Source organism: Leptonychotes weddellii, unplaced genomic scaffold, assembly GCF_054177405.1.
Source record: "Leptonychotes weddellii isolate Sample4059 unplaced genomic scaffold, ASM5417740v2 HiC_scaffold_4242, whole genome shotgun sequence".
In the NCBI taxonomy this organism is placed as follows: Eukaryota; Metazoa; Chordata; class Mammalia; order Carnivora; family Phocidae; genus Leptonychotes; species Leptonychotes weddellii.
Genome location: NW_028009035.1, coordinates 1 through 11,902, shown reverse-complemented (window position 1 = coordinate 11,902; position 11,902 = coordinate 1). Strand labels below are relative to the sequence as shown.

The 11,902-nt window shown below is 41.0% G+C and overlaps 1 long non-coding RNA gene across 1 annotated transcript; it reads right to left on the bottom strand.

The window, feature by feature from the left end:
- Positions 1-1,151: 1,151 nt before the first annotated feature.
- Positions 1,152-11,887, bottom strand: LOC145719409 (uncharacterized). The gene is made up of 2 exons (XR_014142357.1): positions 4,431-11,887; positions 1,152-4,139 (listed from the first exon to the last, which is right to left on the bottom strand). It is a non-coding gene; the product is annotated as an uncharacterized LOC145719409 (long non-coding RNA).
- Positions 11,888-11,902: the final 15 nt, after the last annotated feature.

Here is an 11,902-nt window from a genome sequence, read left to right as displayed (position 1 = left end):
GTCTTCCTGGGATGTACAGAGCTGTCCTAGAGCTGCTGCCAGGCTGCTGCACTCTCTGCCGGCTGCCTTGTACGTATGATGGCGCAGTTCTACCTGGGATAGCTGTAGAGGGAAGGCTGGATAAACCTGAGCAAATTCTCCTGAATGTTTTACCATGGAAATTCATGGGCTTTGTTTTTAGATTCAGAAATATTTAAGTAAGGATTTATTATTACACAGTGATGACTTTTCATCCAGAAAGCATTTTCTATAGACAAGTAAATATAAATGCTTGAACATTCTCTAGAGAGCTCAATAAAACTGTAGCTTTTAAATCTAGTTTTAGTAAAATTGTTTTAAAAACACAAATCGAGGGCGCCTGGGTGGCTCAGTCAGTTAAGCGACTGCCTTCGGCTCAGGTCATGATCCCAGGGTCCTGGGATGGAGTCCCACATCAGGCTCCCGGGGAGCCTGCTTCTCGCACTCCCCTTGCTTGTGCTCCCTCTCTCGCTGTGTCCCTCCATCAAATAAATAAATAAAATCTTAAAAAAAAAAAAAAAACACAAATCGATATATTATACTGTTCTTTTGTGGCTGTTATTTCTATGAAAAGCAAATTTCCTTGGTTAGATCAAGTAGATGTGAATTTTGTTCTTGCTGTTATCTTATTTTCAATAAGTAAAAGTCTCTGTGGCAATATTACTGCTACAGTAATAAGAGTTCAAAAAGATCTACTGTATTAACGTCAAGAGCAACTACCCTCATATTCCAGATAATTCAAGTCACGTGGAACAGTCTGTTGGCTTACTAGATCAATTATTTATTATATTTCTCATCAACCTATATACACTTTACTTAATAAAATTTCTGAGGCAACTGACCTTTATATGATGCCTTGGGAAGCTTATCAATAAATAAATCTTAACTGGAGCTTTAATGGACACCAGGCAAAATTCTGTGAAATTTAAATGTTCTGAATCAGCCTCAAAATAACTACCATGTTATGACTCATGTTATTATGAGGGAACAGTGTCACAGGTGCCATAGAGCATGAATCAGACACGTGACAGTAAAAAATGGCGCTGAATGTCATCCTTGGGAAGTCCCACAGAATCAGCAGCTTTGAACTTAAATGAGAGTGAGGTCCTCGTATTATTGTTACTTCATAGATGCAGTAAATGGAGGCAAAGAGAAGCCAACTATCCAAGAAGTGTCAACTGCCCGTTCAACTCCTCACTTCCAGGCAACTGCTTCCAAGCTGGCACTGGAAAGGCTTTGAGGTGGTCAAGTGTCCAAGTAAGCTCTTTTCATATTTGGGGCTTGTATTACATTTCCCTCTGACAGTTCCTCTAAACTCCTGGAGTTTAGAGTGTATAAAAATTTCCTTTCTGTTCTGGCATGGGACTGGGGCCCATCTTTTCTTTGTTTGAGATTAGGTAATGGCACTGTCTGGGTTTAGGATATTCTCCTCCTGTTGTTGAGAGAAATAACTTGTAATTAAGGACAGAAATAGTTGGTTCATTCTTCCTTAGACCAGCCATCCAGTAACCTCTCTTTTCTGAATTTAAACTGACCACAGCGTTCACTTACACTTACAATAGAAGTCTGATTTGGACTACCATCCACCCGTCCCCAAGCACTTTCATTATGTATTAGGGAAATTTCCAGTCATCAAGCTGTGGAACATAGAATATGTCCAAAGAAGCCTATCTCCTCCACACTTAGCGACTGAGCGATAAAATATCTTCTTACAGAAACGTGTAAGGGTTGAAGAGGCTGGACCACTTCAACTGTGGATATCTGCCTTGGGGCTTCTGCCTTGGTAGTATCCCAGAACTCCATCAAGACTGAATCAATGCTGGATCCACCTAACTCTAAAGAGGAATGATGCTAATACCGCAGCAAGAAAGTCGTTCACAACCAGGGTTTTCCCTTGGGTCCTGATTGTGTAGAATCATGGAACTTCATTCACCATCACCGAGGTCTTGAGCAGCACACAAGAGCTTTGCAGTTCATCCCTTCTCAAGCAAATGGAACCGCTGTGATGGGGCTGGTTTCATAAGGGAGTGGGTTGATCTCTCAACTATAAAAAGCTGGGTCCACTCAAGAGGTCACTGAGTCAGAGGTAGGAGGAGCTACCCTAATTGGCTTCCTTAAAAGGTAAGCTAGAGTATCCCAGTGAGATTGTTCTTCCTCAGTTCCACCACTGTACTCCTACCCTGGGGCAACAAAGGAGAGTTACTAATTTTTTAAATACAGTCCTTCAATGCCTCTGGTAGTTATGTTTGACTTGGCATGTACTGGCTCCCAAGAGTTGCTTATACAATATTCAGGAGTTTTGTAAACTGGATGGTAAGCCCCTGTTAGCTTGAATTTTGCCACAGTATACAAGGAAATCAGCAATTGATATAAATCAAGACTTTGTTTCAGAGAGTCAGTTACCTACTGCACAAGTGCCAGAGGCCACTACCCTGTAGGTTTCCCTTTCCAACAGGACCACAGAATGTGGTTTCCTGCCTCCATTAGCAATTTCCTCCCTAACCCAGAACTCCCAATCCAGCAGAGGTGTCCATTCCGAGACTGTAAGTCTACGGATTCTCTTGAATTCAGTTACATCTTCCAGCCCTGCTCTGTAAAAAGTGTATGGATAACTCATAGATGGGCTAAGAAGCTATCTGCCCAAACACCTCATCAACACTGATGACATACTGGGTGACAGGTATTCACTTACAGTCTTGCCATTTATTCAGAAGACCCTACAAGTTTGCCATTATCATCTTCACTTTTCCTTTTAGGAAACCAACTTGGATAGGATTCACGTGACCTGACAAAACCCAGAGAGCAATTGGTTGAACTACTGGCTCATATTTATCTGGCTCAAAAGCCTGTTCCCTGACCACAGTTTATGATGAGTTGTCTTCTCATGGTTTCAAATGCCTCTGAAAAATAGGAACCCCAGAGGGATAACCATTGGGCAGGAAGAGAAAGGATAAAAAGGATACAGGGTGTGTAAGTAAGGGTGGTGAGAAGCGGAACTGAGTCATTTTGTGTCTTCGCTTCCACCCTTCAATGGATGAGTTTGGGCTGGGACTGAAGGGAACCAGAGAGTGGAGCAGAACTTTCTGCAGAAGAGCCTTGGTATCCTCTCTCCTGACATGGGGTATGGACTTCTAGGAACTTGAGGGTTTGGGGTCTGGGCATTTTAGGCACACAAAGAAGATGGGAGGGGTAGAGGAGAAGTCTTCAGCTGTGGGAGGAGTATTTGGCTCCAATGGCTGCAGTGAATCCATCCTTTCTAGTTGAGACTATACTTGGTTTGTGAGACCATTCACTCTCGTTCTGAGTTTCTAAAGCTTCTGAAGATGCTGCACTACTACTGCCTGTAGGAATTCATTTGAGAAGGAGTTCACCAGTTCTAGGTTCTGGAATCCATCAACTTCAGAGAGGGCCATCATGAGCCCCTTATCTGACACTTAAGGAAATGTTTACCATTTCCAGGAAATGCAGAGCTTTCAGCTGGACAAGGTCACCACCTGTCACTGAAGGCAGGAACAGCGTCCAAGCCAAGGTTCTATTGTAAGAGTAGTGAAGAGTAGTCACTTTCCTCAAAGATCCAGGACTTTGAAATTTTAGAGTTGTGTAGTTCCAGATTTGTCAGGAATTGGGGGAGTTTTGGTGACTGGGAGTTTCCTCAAGTATGTAACATGCAACTACAGTTTAGTCAGATGGAGGCACTTCTTCCCAACTTCCTTAATTAAAGCTGGGATGATTTCAGAGCCATTTATGCCTCAGCTCCGTAGCATCCCACACTCAATGACAGGAACCCTGATCCCATGTATGGCCAGAAGAGAAGCCTTACCTGCAACAGCCAAACATTCTGATGATCAAAGGACTAAAATCAGCTGCCTTCAACTTGAATCAGAGAGTGGAATGATTAATGTTCAGGGCTCCTGAACAGTGTCAAAGCTCCACTGAGCCCCCATATATATATCCTTTGAGGAGGCCAGGATGGGTTCTGTGTAAGAACTGCCATCCATATAAAGCAGATACCCTCAAGCACTTTCCCAAATACAGTCCATACATACATACCCTGTAAGGTGTCAGGTACATGTCTCCATAGTGCAGAATGCTCAACTAGCATCTTCCAAAGCTTACAAACTCTGCAGAGGAAGAAAACTGACATTCATCTCCAAAGCTGATGAGAGCCCACAGTTTTACCTCTGGCCCCTTGCTGTCCTCCTCCATGGCTACAAGGCCAGAAAGTGGGTGGATACCTGCTCCAACTGTGCCCTCAGCCCTTATTCCAGTATTTTTCCTTTTAGGGCACTTGGACTGGGCCATATGGCTCTATACCCCTCTGACACCTCTATACCTCTGCCTCTTCCCTGAGCTTTGAGGTACTTGCCCTTCAGAACAGTGAAAACACCCCTCCCCTGGACACTGGTCCATACCTGGAAATCTGAATCTCTTCTGTAATGCACAGAAATGAGAATGTCTTCAGCATCACAGAGCCAGGCAATGCCAAGGTGATTACCAAGCTTTGCTCTCTGCCCACTGTATACATGTACTGTGATGAAGAAATCAAATCTTTTGCCTTCTTGGGTGAGCTGAGGGGTCTCAGGAACTGGAGAGTTGTTTAAATGTCTGGAGAGGTGACAGCTGGATTCTGGGCACTGTATCCTCTTATTTTCCTATGAGTCTTTCAGTGGAGAGGACAGAGCTTTGATTCAGATCTGAAAGAGAAACCATATATTAATACAAAAATCTGATAACTGGGGAAAAGCAGCCAATATCCAGGACACTTAACAATGCCCAAAAGATATTCTGTAAATATGGTTTACCAACTGAGTTATCCAGAACATATGGGAGAATGCAAGGAGATTCCAAGGAGAAGGAAAATCTAGGGAAACTAATATCACATTGGCCATGGGATTATGTTAGGTTTTGCCTTCGAGGCAAATATAGATTGAAATGTAAAGTGATGTTTTACCTTTAGAATTTTTCTTCAAAGGAAATATAGGGATATCCAGGGAATCCCTACACATATGAAACAGGAAAGTCCTATGCGTTAAGGAAGACTTGACCTAGGTATCACTGTGTTTTGTCCATGTTTCCAAGTGGTAGGCATCAAAGAAGGTCATGAGTGGATCAAAACCGTAAATAAAAAGCAGCTTCTCAGTAGCTGATATTTCTTAGATTATGGAAAATGCCACCTAGGTCCCACAAACTATCCAAATGTCCGGTGTTAAACAGTCATCATTCTGAGCCAGGAAGAGGTGCTGCTATGGCATGACCCTGACATGTATTTCTCTGCAAACTACAATCATGAATTCATGGGGTTTAAGGTGAATTCAACTCAATGAAAATGGCATGGGAAAAAAAAATAACCAACACACTAACTATTAAAAAGAGGTAGGAGTGCAAAAGTAACTGAATATTAATATTCAAAGAATCCTTTGCCTTGGAGCAAAGCATTTAAAAATCATCCAATAATTTTAGTAATGGATAAAAAACAAATCATTAAAAACCTTAAAAACAGGACTTCAAAGCAGAATTATAAGGATGAAAGATTACAAAGAAGGAAAAATGACTTGGCAAAGCTCCAAAACTTCCAAAAATAAAATAAAAACCATTTAAAAGAGACCCCATTGGGAGGTACAAGAAGGGAAAAGAGACACTGCTGAAAAGTCACTCATTAATGTTGCTGACAAGCTTAAAATGAGCAAGAGAGAAAAGGATTAAGTAAAAACCATTGAAAGCTGTGAAAGACAAGCCCACAACCTATAAAATGCATCTTACTGCTAAAGATTATAAAGGACATGATATGACAAAAAATAATTTCATGAATTCAATAAAGAAGTATTAAAACGTGCAAAAATGAATTTGTGAGTTTGTGGAAACACAGTTTGGATAAACGTATATAAAGCAATACAAAATAAGAGTGCCCCCAAAGAGGCTGTAATTCAAAGATGAATGATTTGAGGATCATTAATAAAAGCTCAAGTGAGATATGAGATGATATTCGGTGAACAAAATGGGATCATGAAGAATGCCTACAAAATCTTCAGGGGAACCAACTGTGACCGGTAATCTTAGAACCAAGTGAACTCTTCCTCAACTCACAAGAGATGGACTTAGAGAAGATTGTGTTAAGTGTAACACACAGATGAATCAGCAATAATTTAACTAGTGGCACAGAGACTGTGCCGAGGACAAAAAGGACTCACTACGAGAAAGCAGTCAAAGCAAACATTTCAAAATGGGCTCTGTCAACAGAAACTGTCTCATGAAAGAGAAATTAAATGTATATTTAATAACATAGCCATACAAGCAAACTTTAGAACTAATGGTTCCAAGTTATTTATTCACACAACACTGTATTGAACAACTTCCCACCCACGCAGGAACAGTGACTTTAGGACGGGGACTTTAGTGATTTCAGGATGGGTGATTACACAGCTTAGCCCCTCCCTCCAAATCCCTTAAAGAGTCACTAGGAAGAAGCCCTTCCTCATCCTCAGTATCACCTTAATATTTTTAGAGCATTGCTAACCATTAAGATTTCCCAGCCCTTTCCAGGCTATTTGGACACAGCTGCTTAGTTCTGGGGTGCAACATTTGTTTTCTCCATACCAAAACGATGTTCTCCAACAAATCTGCCAATAAAAATGACTGATATCTATATCCATTCACCTGTCTTTCCTTGCCTTTCAGAACTGCAATCTGGAAAAATGATATTATTAAGTGAGCTGAATCCCAACACCAGTTATGGGCCAGGCTATTCCAGGTACTAAGGAGATAAAAGTTTACAAGTTAACATAACCAAAATCGTCTTGCTTTCTTGCCTCTTACCTTCTAGCAACACACAAATTGGAAAGCAAAGGCAATTAAATGTGAAGGAAGTGTAAAACCAAAGGAAATGTATCTTTCAAATTAATACTGTAATAGAAAAACCTTTCAAATCCAACCTTTCATAATTTTTAACATCCCTCCCCCCCCCCCAGGAACAGTGTGGGTCCATGGCATGGGAGTCCCTGAAATTTGGACTTCTTGAAACTCGGTCACATGCCTGAGATAAAAAGGCTCGGCAATGGGCAGTGTGAACGTAGGGATCAGACGGAAACCAGGGTCACAAATAGGCCAAGTGATTTCTCTTCTAGGAGGGTTCACTAAAGAGCTGGGGGGCTGAACTTTTAGCTCCCAGGCTAGAGAGTAGGAAGCAGCCATCTTCATCTGTCCCATCAGTGCTGAAAGCCTTCAGGGAGCAAAGGAGGGACACAAAATGGAGTCTGGAGGCTGGTACACCAGCCCTGCCCACACTGCATCCTGGAGAGGCATTTCCACTGAAACAAGACAGCCTGAGAATCAGTGCAGCAGGCCCCCCCTCTCCAAGAAGATGGCACAGACAACTAAGTCCCAACAAGTTTATTGATTACATAGAGTGCTGCAAAGCTTCAACTCTAAGGGAAATAGAATCGAGCTTCCTTTCTACATTCTTATTTTTTCATTTTTTCATTTTTTCATTTTCTTATATTTTCCAAGTTCTTTTATTTATTCTTATTTATATATTTATATATTTTAAATATATATAATTTTTTTGCATACTTTCATTTCTTTTTTTTATTTTGGGTTCTAGATTCTTTTAACAAGAAGAACAAAACACACCCAGGATCTAGTTTTTTTTCCTTGCTTTTTGTTTTTGTTTTCCTATTTTTTCTTTTTCTTCTCTTTCTTCATTTTTTTTTCTGGATAAAATGACAATGACCCCAAAAGGAAGAACACGAGGTAGAACTCACAGCCAGGGATTTAATCAATATAGATATAAGTAAGATGTCTGAACTAGAATTTAAGACAATGATTATAAGGATACTAGCTGGGCTTGAAGAAAGCATAGAAGACAAGAGAGAATCCCTTACTGCAGAGACAGAAGATCTAAAATCTAGTCAGCCCAAAATTAAAAATGCTATAACCAAGTTCCAAACACAAATGCAGGCCATAAAAATGAGGATGGATAAACCAGAGGAGCAATGAGTGATACAGAAGATATAATTATGGAAAATAATGAAGCTGAAAAGAAGAGGGAAAGAAAGGTAATGGACCATGAAGGCAGACTTAGGGAACTCAGTGACCTATTAAAACGTTAATAACATTTGTATCATAGTAGTCCTGGAAGATGAAGAGAGAGATAAAGGGGAAGAAGGCTTATCTGAACAAACTACAGCTGAAAACTTCCCTAATCTGGGGAAGAACACAGACATCAAAATCCAAGAAGCACAGAGAACTCCCATTAAATTCAAAACCCGTCCATCACCAAAGCCTATCATAGTTAAATTCACAAAATATGCAGACAGTAAAAGAATCCTGAGATCAGCAAGAGAAAATAGGTCCTTAGCCTAAAAGGGAAGACAGATCAGGTTCACAGCAGATCTCTCCAGAGAACTGGCAGGCCAGAATGGAGTGGAAGGATATATTCAATATGCTGAATGGGAAAAATATTCATGCAAGAATTCCTTATTCAGCAAGGCCATCATTCAGAATAGAAGGAGTTATAAAGAGTTTCCCAGACAGACAAAAACTAAAGGAGTCCGTGACCAGTAACCCAGCTCTGCAAGAAATTTTAAGGGGGACTCTCTGGAGACAAAAAGACTGAAAGCAACAAAGACTAGAAAGGACCAAAGAACATCAACAGAAACACCAACTCTACAGGTCACACAATGGCTCTAAATTCGTATCTCACAATAATCACTCTGAATGTAAATGGACTAAATGCATTAATCAAAAGACATAGGGTTGGGCGCCTGGGTGGCTCAGTTGGTTGAGCGACTGCCTTCAGCTCAGGTCATGATCCTGGAGTCCCTGGATCGAGTCCCGCTTCTCCCTCTGACCCTCCCCCCTCTCATGTGCTCTCTCACTCTCATTCTCTCTGTCTCAAATAAATAAATAAAATCTTTAAAAAAAAAAAAAAGACATAGGGTATCAGAATGGATTAAAAAAAAAAAAACAAGACTCATCTATATGCTGCCTACGAAAGACTCATTTTAGACCCAATGACACCTGCAGATTGAAGGTGAGGGGGTGGAGAACCATTTCTCATGTTACTGGCCATCAAAAGAAAGCTGGCATAGCAATCCTTGTATCAGACAAATTAGATTTTAAACCAAAGACTGTAGGAAGGGATGAAGAGGGACACTATATCATACTTAAAGGGTCTATCCAACAAGAAGACCTAACAATTATAAATACATATGCTTCTAACTTGAGAGCAGCCAATTATATAAACCAATTAATAATAAAATTAAAGAAACACATTAGTAATAACATGTTAATCATAGGGGACTTTAACAGCCCACTCACAGCAATGGACAGATCATCTAAGCAAAAGATCAAGGAAACAAGGAAACGAGGGCTTTGAATGACACACTGGACCAGATGGACTTCACAGATATAGAGCATTCCATGCTAAAGCAACATAATACACATTCTTCTCGAGTGCACATGGAACATTCTCCAGAACAGATCACATACTGGGTCACAAATCAGGTATCAACCAGTACCAAAAGACTGGGATTATTCCCTGCGTATTTTCAGACTACAATGCTTTGAAAGTTGAACTCAATCACAAGAGGAAATTTAGAAGGAAGTCAAATACTTGGAGGTTAAATAACATCCTACTAAAGAATGAATGGGTCAACCAGGAAATTAAAGAAGAATTAAAATTTCATGGAAACAATGAAAACACAACTGTTCAAAACCTTTGGGATGCAGCAAGGAGGGAAGGTACACAGCAATACAAACCTTTCACAAGAAAGAAGAAAAGTCTCAGATACACAAGCTAACCTTACACCTAAAGGAGCTAGAGAAAGAACAGCAAATAAAGCCTAAACCAAACTGGAGATGAGAATTAATAAACAGAACAGAAATCAATGAAAGAGAAACCAAAAGAACAGTAGAACAGATCAACGGAACTAGGAGCTGGTTCTCAGAAGGAATTAATAAGATCAACAAACCCATAGCCAGACTTATCAAAAAGAGAAAGGACTCAAATTAATAAAATCATGAGTGAAAGAGAAGAGGTCACAAGAAACACCAACGAAATATAAACAATTATAAGAACATATTATGAGCAACTATATGCCAACAAATTAGGCAATCTGGAAGAAATGGATGCATTCCTAGAAACATAAAAACTACCAAAAAGTGAAACAGGAAGAAACAGAAAACCTGAACAGACCCATAACCAGCAAGGAAATTGAAGCAGTAATCAAAAATCTCCCGGGGGGAGGAGCAAGATGGGGGAGGAGTAGGAGACCTAAATTTCATCTGGTCCCAGGAATTCAGCTGGATAGGGATCAAACCATTCAGAAACACCTACAAACTCAACAGGAGATCAAAGAAAAGAATAGCAATTCTATGAACAGAAGAGCGACCACTTTCTGGAAGGTAGGACGTGTGGAGAAGTGAATCCGAGGTGACATACGGGAAGACAGACCACAGGGGGAGGGGGCCTCCGTCAGCTGCTACCGGCAAGTGATACAGCAGCGGAGCACAAAATTGAAACTTTTAGAAGTCTGCTCCACTGAGGGACGTTGCTCCAATGGGTGTGTTGGGGGGTAGGGGCGGAGGTGGTGGTGGTGGAACACTCGCTGAGACAGTGTGGTCTCAGGACCCTTGGGGTCACAGAAAGACCAGGGGTTCCTGAATGCGGCAGAGCTCCCAGGTATCGGAGTGGGGAAGCCGGCAGCAAAGACAGAGCCGAGGAGTGGGCTCTCAGCTCAGAGTTGCCATAAACTGTGATCCGCTGCACAGCTGGGCCACTGCCCTTTGAGCAGGGACCCAACAAGCGGCAGAATCGGGGAGACTCCCCTTCTTCCCCCGGAGCAGCGGCTCAGGAGCCCACTGTAGGAATCTGCTGGGTCTGGAGACTCCAAACGGGGTCATGTGCCAGAGACAGAAATGCTCGGTCACGAGCCAGGTGAGCACGGAGTGCAGCCGAAGATCAGGGAGACAGGAGTGATTGACTGCTTTTCTCTGAGGGCTCACTGAGGACTGGGGCCCCAAGTTCTCAGCTCCTCTGGGACCAGAGATTGGGAGGCCGCCATTTTCACTCTCGTCCTCCAAAGCTGTACGGAAAGCTTGCAAGGAACAAAAGCTACTGGGAGCAAACCCAAGCAGATTACTTAGCCTGGTCCCTGGCAAGGGCGGGCAAAGACATTTGAGAATCTCTTCAACAGGCCCCTCCCCAGAAGATCAGCAAGAACATCCAGCCAAGACCAGGTTTACCGATCAATGAGAACAGCAGAACTCCAGCACTAGGGGAATACAGCACATAGAATTCATGGCTTTTTTCCCATGATTCCTCAGTCTTTCAAAGTAAATTTTTTTTAATTTTCCTTATTTTTTTTCTATTTTCTTCTTCCCTTTTTCAACCAACATCTTATCAATTCCTTTTTAAAAATCTTTTTCAATTCTCATTTTTAGTCATATTTTATCCCTAATGTAAAATTTTTTGTATGTAAGTTTTTCTTTCTTTAAAATTTTGGGATACAGTTTCTTCTAACAAACCAAAATATACCCTAAATCTAGTGTATGATGTCCTAGTTTCCTGCCTGATCACATTCTCTTTTGTTTTCATTCTTTTTTCAACCAACTTCTTATCAATTCCTTTTTAAAAATCTTTAATTTTCATCTTTACATTCATATTTCATCCCTTCATTGTATTTACCCTTATTTTTGTATATACATATAAGTTTTTCATTCTTTAAAATTTTGGGAGGCAATTTCCTCTAACAGACCAAAATACACCCAAAATGTAGTGTGTGGCTCTGTTCTATTCAACAGCCTGATCACATTCCTTTTTTTTTTTTTCTTTCCCTTTCTTTTCCCCCTGGTTTCAGATCTCTTCTGATTTGTTTAGTCTGTATTT